The sequence below is a fragment of the Microchirus variegatus genome (assembly GCF_963457635.1).
Source record: "Microchirus variegatus genome assembly, chromosome: 5".
NCBI lineage: Eukaryota > Metazoa > Chordata > Actinopteri > Pleuronectiformes > Soleidae > Microchirus > Microchirus variegatus.
The window spans coordinates 8,931,143-8,936,308 of record NC_139806.1 but is presented as its reverse complement, the minus strand read 5'-3'; positions in this window follow the sequence as shown (position 1 = coordinate 8,936,308).

Genomic DNA, 5,166 nt, shown 5'->3' with positions numbered 1-5,166 from the left:
CACGCCTACTTACACACACACACACACACACACACACACACACACACACACACACACACACACACACACACACACACACACACACAGGCCAGATTGAAAGATATAGGGAGCGAAGATGGGATGAGGGTGCAAAAAGGGAGACAGAGGAAACTAAGGCTACATCCACACAACTTCGTTATTGTTTAAAAAAAGTAGTTGTGCCATCGCCTACAGAGATGCTGTGTTTGATCATCTATTTTCCTCTAAATTGCAACATATTTTACTAAATTGATTATCATGCCATACCAATTTTCCAAACTTTTTTTTTTTTTTTTACCAAATACGTACTCAGTTTTTGGCATTTTATGTCTTGACAGACAGAAACCTTTGGAAACGATGATGACGATAACTTCCTGAGTGGTTCTTTTCGACCACAACTAGGTCAATCCTCGCTGATACTTTTCACCACTTTTTTCCTCTTTAGTCGCACTTTGCACTAGAGCTGAATCGATTATTTATCGATTATTAATCTATTACTAAGTTAATCGTCAATTTTCGTCGTATTTTGATAATCGATTAATCGGTTTGAAGCTTTTTTTTCATGATTAAAACAAGATTTCCGATTGTTTTAGCTTCTTAAAAACTGAATCATCTTGGTTTATGGACAAAACAAGATTTCAAATTCAAGAACACCATCATTTCTAGGTTTGACAAACTGATCAACATTTATTTTTTTGTATTATCTGACATTTTATGGACCAAACAATTGATAGATTATGAAAATAATCGTTAGTTGCAGCTCTACTTTCCAGATAAATGTAGTTGTATGGATGTAGCCTACGATAAAGCTAGGGATGGATTGAGTGGGAGGAGTCCACAGATAAACACACGCCCAGGTAGCACGCACTGAGTCCGTATAGACTGATAGCGATCTGATGTAGACGTATCGTAGACCCTCTGTTTTTTATAGCATGTCACGTAGAGCGATTTAAGCGATGACCCTGTAGGTTTTACAATGACATGATACTGGATTGACTGTACCTCAGTGGCCAATAGCTAATGCACAATCTAGCTAGTGTCTCTAGCATTGCCATCAAAAGCAAGTCCCTTTATGTCTGGAAACGCTTTCCCCACATACAGTACCATCGTCACACACTGCATCCACTTTTTGTTTCCTCCGAACTGACTTGAAGATGTGTCTGCTACACCAGGACCTCCTCCTCCTCCTCCTCCTCCTTCTTTTTTTCTTCACTTCAGCGTAAAAGCCATATTTCGGCTGAGGGAGGCGCTACAAGTGGTCGACACAAAGAACCCTTTACTGCAGGATGTGGAGGAAACGGCTGTGAAGAATAAGACGTTTCTTTCAGCTCACGCACAAACACTTGGGTGGTTCTGAAACACTGGAGGACAAACGAGGTGTTTCCATTTTTCATTTTCGACATTATTATGTGTGTTGAGACTGACTTGTGTGTGTGTGTGTGTTTGTGGGGTGTGTGTGTGTGTGTGTGTGTGTGTGTGTGTGTGTGTGTGTGTGTGTGTGTGTGTGTGTGTGTGTGTGTGAATGTTCTGGAAACATCTCATGTCATCCAGCATGGCGTTCGACACGTTTGTCACTGTCTACGATGCACTGACATCTTTCCACTGACAATAAAAATGCATTTTTGTTTGACTTCCTGAACGAGCCTCGTGCAAATGCATTCCTTTTTTATATATATATATATATATATATCAAATAAATGTCTCATTACAGCTATTTGGAGCAGCAGGAGACCAGGACAGGTCATCAGATGAGTCACGGGTCCTTGAGACAGACTGGGGCTTAAGATGCTGCATCATCACTTTGTGGCTATAACAAAATCTCAGGTTTGAAAATAGATCTGGGGAGAATTTGATCCTCGAATGGAAAGGAATGCGACTTCAAGATTCAGGCCCGAACATGAGTTTCTGAGCGATCCATCCGTCGTCACGTGATCTGCTCAATCACGAGAATGTAAATACAGTTTCCAGCAGCATTGTGCCGCTGTAATCTTTTATTTGTTGACTTTATTGACTCTTGAATTCTTGTCGTAATGAATAACTGCACACAAAACTGTGGAAACTACATTATTAATTTTTTTCCCCAGGATGTTGTAGTGATCAATTTAAAATAAAATTCATTTATATTCCTCCAAATCACAACATAGATCATGTCAACTCACAAGGATAAAAAGATTAAAGTATTTATTTATATGGGTATAAATGTTGGACGAGACCAAAACATATGGTTAAATAGGAGTGAGCTCAGGTTTACTCCTATTTATATATGTATATATAGATATAGATACTTTCATGGTGTAAATAATGGACTATCTTGAAGAACAGTAATCCAAAAAAGTTCGAAATCATCATCAAAGCGAGAAGAAAAACTGCCACATTTATTGTAGCAGATGTGTGAAAAGTAGGATTTCCCGTGAGATTACGTGAGATTACAAGAGATTTCATGAGATGGCTGCAATTTTCCTGTTCTGACACAGGTACAGTAGTAACTATCTGGACTCTTCAGAGGGAAGCGAAGTGGCACAAAAAAAAAGACAGGGTGGTTGAGGAGGGAGATAGATGATGGAGGGAGAGACGTATGAGGAGTAGTGGTTGCTTGGAGACTGTTGTCAAGGAGACGGAGTCTTAGAGTCCTTTGGCATCTCTGACGTTCCTATATTTATGTTGATTTTACAGAGACAGAGGAGGTTTTTCCCGGTCTGGGTTTTTTTTTTTTTTTTTTTTGAGGTGAATCAGAGACAAAGGTGGTGATCAGAGGTGAAGTGAACTCATCTGGATTCCCATCATCCAGCTTTGATTTCATGTCTCACAGATTTGATCACACTCGCAGAGGTCGGATAGCTGTCAGATAATGGCATCCGTTTGACAAGCGCGCGGCGCGCGGGAGAACCCAAACGTGGGAAACAAGGAAAACATTAGACGATGACGACGACGACTTCTTCTTTTTTGTCGCACCTCATCAGTCTTTCAAACGGTGACACAAATCCTCCCTCTCACTGTCTTTGTGTCGCTGACTCATTCTGTAGTTTTTTTTTTCTCCCCCCCGCTCTCAATAGTAGCACAGACAGACATAAAAACCACCTACTGTGTGAGCGTGAAAGCAGCTGTCAAAGTTACTCCTCACTTTGCACCAAAGCCCAAAGACTATTTCCAGTGAGTGCGGTGCATCGCTAATGAGATGCGTGGTGTTTTCCTGAGGTGTGAGTGTGGGCACGTTGGTGAGAAGGTGTAAAGTGTAACGGTGGATAATGGGGGGGGGGGGGGGGGTGATGTAGTGGCACTTTTGTGTTTGCAGCAAGAAGACCCGGGTTAATCGACCCAGTCAGAACAAGGCTCTTTCTGCATGTTCTCCCTCTGTCTTTAAGTTCTTTCTGTTTTTGTTTTCCTATGTTGCTGGTCCATCCATCCATCATCATCTACTGCTTTATCCTCGCGGGAGGTGCTGTGCCCATTCTAGCTAACATAGGGCGATAGGCGGGGTACACCCTGGAGAGCTCCTCCAGTCCATCGCAGGGCCACACATATAGAGACAAACAACCAGTCCTTTGTGTATCTTTGTGCTATCTGTATGTACCTGACTATAAGGCAAGTTTCCCTTTTGGGACAATAAACTGAACTGAGCTACTTACTACAGGTGAAGTTTTGTTGATATTTGGCCATTGGCAACTACTACAGCAATCAGAATGGGAAAATGTCGATTTGTTGATTTTTGGTGAATTTTTTAAATACTTAATTTCATACTGTTTCACAATAATGGCAGATATCAACACAACGGCACCTGTAGTAAGTAGCTGCCTACCATCGGCACCTACTACAGCAATCAGAATGGGAAAATGTCTATTTGTTGACTGAGAAAATGTCTTTCGAAAACGAATATCAAACCTCCTGCTAACTTATGCACGCTCCAACAGTGGGATCTATGTTGATAGTTTCCTGTTTTATTTTGTAGTTCTTCCTAGTGTGCGCACCTTGTTTTGATTTTACTTCCTGTGTCAAAACAAGCCTCCCCTTTTCACTCACTTTGAATTTGCTGGAAAATGGTCATGATGGAGTATTGTGATGTGATTTAAAGCTTATAGCAGCTAACAGCTTTGTCACCAAATAGGTTGACCTCTATTTTTACTCTCTTTTAACTGTCACCGATCATCAGAACCCGCACGCTTTGTCGGTTTTTACAACCTATTAAGTAGTGTGTGAAATAAAGCTCCATCAAGACACTAGAGTTGTTCCCGCTGTACTTGTTCTGGTTGCCCTTTCCAGAGGGCAGTTTATTGAGCTGTAGTGAGAAGTTTATTAAAAAGTCTGGACACAGAGTATTCGGAAAAAAAGCACGCTTTGGAGAATCTCTCGAGAGAAAGAAAGAGTTTTTTTTGCTTTTCCCTCAGTATGGACCTCTCCTGACCGGTCGAGATGCTCATTGGGCCCCAAGTGATTTGAGTTTGAGACTCACTGCTATAAATCGAGGATAAAGCGGTAGAAGATGGATGTCGGAGAGGCTGCAGTGACGGCCGTGCACTGGTCTGGTATAAGTGGCACCATAGGAAGCGCCGCTAAAACCCCTTGGAGAATCTCAACGGGATTTGTTCTCAAGGACCTGTGGTTCTTAGAACACCAAAGGTCACCGTTCCCCCCGAGTGCACACAGCTGATTATCCACGCACAGTTTCCGTTAATAACACAACAACTAAAAAAGCTGGGAACACAAGCGTAATCCAGAGCCGCGGTCTCTGCCTTTGAACATCACGCTGAGAGTGAAAGCGCCCGCAATTAAAAAGTGGTTTTTGGTCAAAGCAGGAAGCCCAGAGGAAACCATCGAGCCGAGTGATTGTAACAGCGGGTTGAAGGAAAGGGCACAGATCAGGCCTCATTATGTGATTACGCTCTCCACGTTTCCACCGATGCTAATTAATAGCAGGTCAGGAGACGACGGCAGAGCAAATATGGCCAGAGAATCACGACATGCTGCGACTGATGAATGAGGTTATATACGGATAGATGTCTGAAACCTCTATTTTCTATAACTATTTATTTATATTTATTACATAGCTGCCATATATTAACAGCATCGGTAATCATCAAAACAAATATGCTTCTATGATGGTTTATACACCAGTTTGTATTGATATATTTATTATTATATTCAAATGTACTG